General features: G+C 49.0%; 1 pseudogene; it reads left to right on the top strand.

Moving 5' to 3' along the window:
- Positions 1 to 2,797: 2,797 nt before the first annotated feature.
- On the top strand, positions 2,798 to 7,680 carry LOC123402196 (annotated as a pseudogene).
- The last annotated feature ends 353 nt before the right edge of the window (positions 7,681 to 8,033 follow it).

Raw genomic sequence — 8,033 nt, 5'->3', positions numbered from 1 at the left:
GAAGAACCGTCTTCAATTGGCACAATCGATCTACCAATGCCTTTTTGTTCACTCTAGATTAGCTAGCTATTAGTTCGATCATGATATTACAATCTTAGTCTTTTCATCAGAATAAGGATCGATCTTAGTCTTTACATCAGAATATTGGCAAATAAATGGTCTTACATAACAAGGATATGGTGTGCCATTTTCAACAAATAGTATGTCTACACGAGTCTATTCAGTTTGTTTTCCGGCACAAGTCATTGGTGTAGTACTTGTTTGGTTTAATCTTAAAATGATGGTTTGCTATAAATTAACCGAATGATTTTGTAGGGAAATTATCCACCTAAGAGCATCTCCAACAGCCGCGCTATACAAGCGCCGCGCCGTAAAAAAGGCTGTATTTAGCGCGCGCGCGACGCGGCGGCAGCTCCAGCGGGCGCGCAAAAACTGCGCGCGCCATTTCCAATTGAGCGCGCTGGCCGAAACGCAATCCCGCGCCCATTATTTGCTGCGCCGGCTCCCGCGCGCGCGACTCTCCCGCGCTCGCTCCTTCTTTCTTCTGCGCTCTCTCCTGCTATCTCCTGCGCTGTGCACTCTCTGCGCTCGCTGTACACTCTCGCGACCGGCCCATCCGACCGCGCCGCCGCCCCCATCCGACCGCGTCGCCGCCGCCGCTCGCGCCACCGTTCGGCGCTGCACCGGCCTATCACCGAGCCGCCGTCGCCGCACGCGCCCGCCGGCGCTTCCCCGGCCTGTCTCCGCTGCGGCCGCCGCCCGCGCCCCCGTTCAGGCGCTTCCCCGGCCTCCCCGCGCCGCCGCGCTTCCGCCCCACCCCTCCTAGTCCGACCGGCCCTCGCGCGCCTCCGACGTCCGAGGAACAGCGCGCCACCGCTCGCTGCCGCGCCGCGCCGCGCCCGCAAGGTGTTCGACAAAACGCCTACAAGGTATGTATTGCTTCAAATTTATGAATTTGGTGCATGTTTTGAATTGTAGTTTTTTATAGTATAGTATTGAACATTTTAGATGAGTTCGTCGTATGCTTCTTCCGAAGAAGAATTTGATATGGAAGAGGAGGAGGATCTTGCAATGATCATAGCTATGCATATCAATAAAAAACCGAAGCACGGTGGTTCGGTTATGGGTCGGGAATTTTTTTGGAGAGATAGGATTGATGCCCATAACAGATTGATGAAGAACTATTTCGTGGAGAATCCCACATACCCGGAGTCGTATTTTCGTCGCCGGTTTAGGATGAGCACAGACTTGTTCAAGCGCATTGCAGAGAAACTTGCGAGCCATGACCGGTTTTTCCAGCAAAGAAGGAATGCCGCCGGAGAGCTCGGGCATAGCACCTTTCTGAAGGTGACAGCCGCTTTGCGTATGTTGGCATACGGTATCCCGGCTGATTTAGTTGATCATCACTTGGCTATGGGTGAGAGCCAAGCCATCATATGTGTCAAGCGCTTTGCAGTGGGAATTGTGCAAGTGTTTGGCGAGGAGTATTTGAGATCTCCCACTGCTGAAGACGCCGCAAGGCTATTGGCGCTGAACAAATCTCGCGGCTTTCCTGGCATGCTTGGCTCAATAGATTGCATGCATTGGAGTTGGAAAAATTGTCCAAAGGCATGGCATGGGCAATTCCACGGCCAAAAAAGGGTTCCACTATAATCCTTGAAGCGGTGGCCGATCATGAGACTTGGATTTGGCATGCATTCTTTGGAATGCCTGGATCTTTGAATGACATCAATGTTGTCAACCGATCACCACTGATGAATAAGATTGCGAATGGTGAGCTGCCACCAGTGCAGTTTGTAACAAATGGCCGTACGTACAACTATGGTTATTATCTAGCGGATGGCATCTATCCAAAGTGGCAAACCTTCGTGAAGCCGTTGAAAAAGCCAGAAGGTTTGTAGCAAATGGCCGTACATACAACTATGGCTATTTTCACAATGCTCAGGCGGCTGCTAGAAAAGATGTGGAGAGAGCATTTAGGATTTTACAAGCCCAATTTGCTATTGTGAGAGGACCGGCTAGATTTTGGGATCAAAAAATGCTTTGGTACATCATGCACGCTTGTGTGATCATGCACAACATGATCATCGAGAATGAGCGTGGTCAAGATGTAGACTACTCACAGTATGAGCTCTTGGGACATTCCGTGCGAGTGCGACGGAGGGCTGAAAGGGTTGCCCGTTTTGTTGCCTCGTATCATGCCATTCGGTGTCCCGCAACACACAATGATCTTCAGAAGGATCTGATTGAAGAGTGGTGGGCATGGCATGGACGACAAAGAGCATGATTTGATTGCTTATTTGTATTGTATTGTTCATGAACTATTGGTTGTGTTTATTGCATTATTTGTTGTACTGAACGAGAAACTATTTATTTGAGTTGTAATAACTATTATTGTTGATTTATTTTGTTTGTTTGATCGTTTTTTCACTATTTTTTAAAATGTATATGTGGTTTGTGCCTGCTGCGCGCGCTGCATTTTTGGGCACTGCTGGAGCGGTGCACGCGCTGCATTATAGCCCTGCGCTAAACCAGCCGGCGCGCGCGCTGTAAAAATATTTTTTAGACGCGGCGCGAAGCGCGGCTGTTGGAGATGAGCCATCCGATTTGACAGATGCTGGCCGTTCGATCACAACAAATAAAGGCGTTGCCTTTCTTCTTTGTTCTTCGCTCCATCACGTGACTACCTCGCAGCACCAGACCAAAGATCGGACTACCTCCTCTTCCTTCTCTGCTGTGTCCGCTACCTCGCAGCACCAGCACTAGCATGTCAAAAAGCTTTAGCGCAACAGCTACCATGGCAGCAGCGCTCGGCGTGAAGAACTAACGGCACCCAGTGGTGCTCCAATACGGAGATTCAACGACCCCGCGGCGCTTCACTGCGGCTCCGACAATGCTTCATTGCAGCATCGATGGAGCTTCAACGACCCCGCGGCGCTTTACTGCAGCTCCGACAATGCTTCATTTCAGCCTCGACGGAACTTCAACGACCCGCCGACGAGCATCCGTCATGTGACACAACAAAGCCAACCACTGCAGCCTCGCCGCGCTCCGTCATGTTGCACAACATCGCCGGCCAGTGCAGCGCCGATGCCCTCCCTTGTTGCAGTGGTGCTCGGCGTCTTCTTTTGCAGCACCACTCGCCGCCCCCACAACACTGCTAGGCAGCCACAGTAGTTCACCGGGGGCCACGTATGCAATGTCGGCGCACTTCTGTAGCAGAGATGTTGAGAGAATCAACGTCAACACTTACCGCCAACGTTCTTGCATAGGTGTTCGTGCCCCCCCCCCCTCGCTCCCTAGGTGGTCATTTCCCCTCGCATCATCTGGACCCGTGTGCTTGCAAAACGGCGACGGTGGTTTGCAGCAGTGGTGCAGAACATCGATGTCGCAGGAGCATAGAGTTGTAGCAACACGAGGCCGTGGTGGTGGCGGTCTAATGCGACGGGCAATGTCCTCGTTGGTGTGTGATGTAGTGTGGTAATGGAAGAAGAAGGGGAGAAAAAGAATGAGTGGCTGGAGAAGAGATAAAGAAGAGGAAGCAGTAAAGCGGTGAGCTCGTGCCAGCCTAAAGGGACGCGTGGCAAACGCCGAAGGAGGCTTAAGAGAAAGGGAAATCAGTCGGATGACTTTCAACATTTCTGGTCGGCTCTGGAGGAAGAGATAGGAGGAGGAAAGGATAAGGGAGGGAGGGAGATAAGCGGCGAGTGGGTCAACAGGACACGTGACGCGCGTCAAAAGCGACTTACTGAGCGTGTAGATCAGCTGGCCAGCTGATTATAAATCTTTTCCTTACTTTAATCATGCCTTAATAAAATAAAGTACTCGTACTAATCAATCATGATTGGATTGGATCCCATCAATTCATCTGTCGTTCCTCAGTCGACTCACCAGTCACCCCAGCCGCTCTGTCGCACGGCCTCTGGTCGCCACTCGCAGATCTTCGATGATGCAGCCATCCCGCTCGCTCCGTCACGAGGTCTTCGCCCGTTTGCACAATTGGCATGGGACAATGCAGAAAAAAAAAAAGGGAAATGCTATTGCTCAAATGGCGATCTTTGTGTGCACGTCGACCTCCTCCGTGGCCATCGGATTCGATTTGGATCGAAGGACTCGGAAGCAATCTTTATCCTAATGCAGTTTTTGCTACTCACACCCTTGTTTTAGTTGGCTTAGACCGAAACAAATGGTCTTGTAATTCTTTTAATATGTGTAATTTTGTTCATAAATTTAAGAGTTCGAATATTAAGGCTCACAATTTAACGAAACATGCTTTAAAGTTGAGGGCTGCCCGTCATGTTTGATTAGGTCACCTCAAAAATCTATCTTTCGTCCCAGTTGAACCTATGCTGTTAACGAAACTCGCTAACAAAAACACCGTACACTGGGCCTCGTCTACGCAAGAATCGCTCCCCTCGCTAACGAAAAATGCTACTATAACCCTTCCTAGCCTGGAACCGCTCCCGATGCCGCCCCCGCCCCCGCGCGCTCGCCGCCGTTCCCGACGCCGCTCGGTCCCGCCCCCGCCCCCGTGCGCTGGCCGCCGCTCCCGGCGCCGCTCAGTCCCGCCCTCGCCACCGCCCCGCGCGCTCGCGGCCGCCCCTGCGCCGCTCAGTGCCGGCCCCGCCTCCGCGCTCGCCGCCGCCCCCACGCCGCTCGGTGCCGGCCTCGCCCCCGCGCGCTCGCGACCGCCCCTGCACCGCTCAGTGCCGACCCCGCCTCCACGCTCGCCGCCGCCCCCACGCCGCTCGATGCCGGCCTCGCCCCCGCGCGCTCGTCGTCGCCCCTGTGCCGCTCGGTGCCGGCCCCGCCCCCGCGCCGCTCGGTGCCGCCCCCGCCCCCGTGCGTTCGGGCGCAACCTGCGTCGGGAGAGCTCGGTGTGGTCGCGCGGCAAGGACGGCATGTTCTCTCGGTCGCGGTCGTCGCGGGACGAGGACGACGAGAAGGCGCCGTGATTGGCGGCGTTGGAGAAGCTTCCCACCTCCTCTAACATGTCAGACTCTCGACTTGTGAACTTGTGATGCTCGTTTGTTGTGTGCTGATGCAGGGTGGAGATCCAGCTGCCGACGATCGAGGTGAGGTATGATAACCTCAACGTGGAGGCGGAGGCGTACGTGGGGAGCAGAGGCCTGCCCACCATCCTCAACACCTATGCCAATGTGCTGGAGGTACGTCGTTAAACACAAGAACTCTCTCATTCCCTTTTTACATGTTGAGCCTGCGGTGAGAGTTTCACACGGTTATATTCAGTGGAAGACTGTCAAAACTGTCTCTAGGAGAGAACACAACAGTGGCTGGTTTCCTATAAAGATTGGCAGACTTGGCTACCCATTTTTCTCTCTCACATCTCTTTCTAATCTGGTAAACGTCAATTAAATAAGGGCAATATTACGAGAATGGCGTTTTGGAGGCCGAACTTCATGGAGGCCTTTATTTTTGAAAAAATCAAATTCAAACTTTTATGGTTTAAAAAATTCTGAAAAAAATATGCATGTATGTAAGGATGTGTCCTACATGTGTGTGAAATTTCAGGTCAAAATACTTTAAAACGTGATCTGTACAAAAAAGACAAATTCATGGTCTGAAATGATGAACAGTAACATGTGTTAAACAGCCTCAGATTTGTCTTTTTTGCACAGCCCTCATTTCAACGTATTTTGTTCTGAAAATTTACACACTTGTGTATTATACCTTCATCTATCTATGTATTTATTTAGAATTTTTTGAAACATTAAAATACAATTTTTCACTGAATTTGAAGTTTGAATTTAAAGGCCTCCAGTGAGCTCGGGAGCCAAAAGCAATATTCGCAATATTACCACCTAAAAGGTCACCGAGCTAGCTGGTAATACCACAAGGTGTCAATGACAAGTGGCACTAGCCACTAGGCCTCGCATGCCATCATCCTCCCACTGGACGATATTTGCAGACCAATAGTTTATTATAAGTTCATTATCTTTCCAGTTTCAAGAATGTACTGGCATTCTGTGCTATGTTTGTTTGAGTCACTGATTAATTCTTGACCATCACTTGATCAACTATGTGCACTTTTAATACCTAGCCACTTCGCTAATTATCTTATGGCTGCTGCAGGTTTTAAAATGTGAGTATGCTGTGCGTGGAGAGATTGTCATCCATGCTCATGTATTTCAAGTGACTAACAAGTGTTATTTCAGTAATCTGAAATCTGCTGTATTCAGAGTTTAGCCAACTCTTTAGTCGTGTTCTTAGATATTCAGCAAGTCTAATAAAAGTTTAGTAGGTTGCACTTTTATTCTGACTTTTGACAAGCAATTGTTTGGTATTAGTAATAGTTTGGCATGCTTTTAAAAACAGAGCAACTTACCTGGCATTTCCTGAAAGACGCCAGTTCATGTGCCATTAAGTACTTAGAAATTGATTAACCTGGTAATTTTGTTTTTGTTTCCAGCTCTTGCAGGAACAGCTAAAAACTCAACCAGGGTCTCTACCTTTTGATGAGGTACTTAAGCATAGATTCTGCACACTAATGTTATAGATAGTTTTCTTGTTATGTTCTACAGTTTCTTAGCTCATTCAGTTTTTTCCCTTGCAGATCCTCTATTGTAACATTGGGAAGTCACAATCTCTTGGTCAGCAACCAGTTACATTCTTCAGGAAGGTATGTGAATTTTCTACCTGCATAGTTTAAAGTTTGTTCTGCTGGATTTGTACATGGTATATTACACGTTCTTGCACTTTGTCATCATCCAGACCTGTTGCAAAGAGAGGAAATCAAAACATTGTTCAGGTGAATGTCGGCATCATTGCATCTCATCAGCATGAAACAAATGCAAGGAAAACTTAGTACGGGAGGATATGTGACGGATACCCTTAACCAAGCGCTATCATGCTATTTTTTTGCGATTCAAATGAAATTGAATAATTGCAAGAACACAAAACACAATTGTGGAGTAAAAGTATTGCCATAGTGTGACATATCAATCTGCAAAATTTCATGCCTATAATTTATAGGTGCTAAAAAACGATACTTGTTGTGTGCTACCACTTCTGATTGACTATGAAAAATACATATAACTAATTCATTTGTCTTAGCGGGAACTTGTTGCATATATGATATCTGATGCTTCATCTTGTTGCAGTGCTGATTCTATTTCTCGAGCAAAGCAGATTCTTGCCATGATACCTGGAAGAGCAACGGGAGCATACAGCCATAGCCAGGTAATCGTCTCATTGCGTAGTTTATTACTTGCCGCAAGGAGAAAAATGTGGAATTTTGCATTCAATTTTTTTTACCATTCTCCTAGGGTATCATCTACTACCACTGAAAAAGAAAGAGAGGCAGATCCAAATACAAATCTGGACCCTCTAATCACATAATCAACGGTCTAAATGCTTTGTTAACGAAACTAATGAAATCTTCCTAATCCTTCCTCGCACCTACCTTAAAAAAAACTCACTCGCACCTCGCACGTCCTCTTCGTGCAGATCGCACCTTGCCCGCACCTTAGCTCGGCCGCATCCGCCCGTGCAGATCGCCACCCACTGGGCAGCGGTCGCCCCGCCTGCACCGGTCGCCGCCCACAGTTGACCCGCCTGCGTCGGTCGTCGCCGTGCTCGCTTGCCCCGCCCACTCGCCGTGCTCGCGCCCCGCTGGTCACCGCCCGCCCGCCGCGCCGCGTCTCGCTCGCCCCAAGCTAGGCTTAGCTCAACCGCTGGCAGCGGACATATGTTGATAATGAGCATATGTTACAGTATGCTGCTCTTGCTCAGCTGTGCCCGTCAAGCATATGTTCTTTGAGTTTATAACTTTAGATGCTGTGTGGATATAACTCTACTCAATAATGTAAATGAAGTGTGCAGTGGCTCAGTTCTTTAGATCTTCAGCTTACAGAACCCAAGAGCTCTACTACGTTGGGATTTCTTTGACTGATTAATATCATTACCAATGAGGAGTTGTATATGAACCTGGGATCCGAGAGCATAAATAGAAGTTGGTAATAGCTATTGGATTTAGACGCAATCGTGTTCAAATGAACATTTGGGTTTATTGG

The sequence above is a fragment of the Hordeum vulgare genome, chromosome 1H, assembly GCF_904849725.1.
Source record: "Hordeum vulgare subsp. vulgare chromosome 1H, MorexV3_pseudomolecules_assembly, whole genome shotgun sequence".
NCBI lineage: Eukaryota > Viridiplantae > Streptophyta > Magnoliopsida > Poales > Poaceae > Hordeum > Hordeum vulgare.
This window is presented reverse-complemented; position numbering and strand designations above follow the sequence as displayed.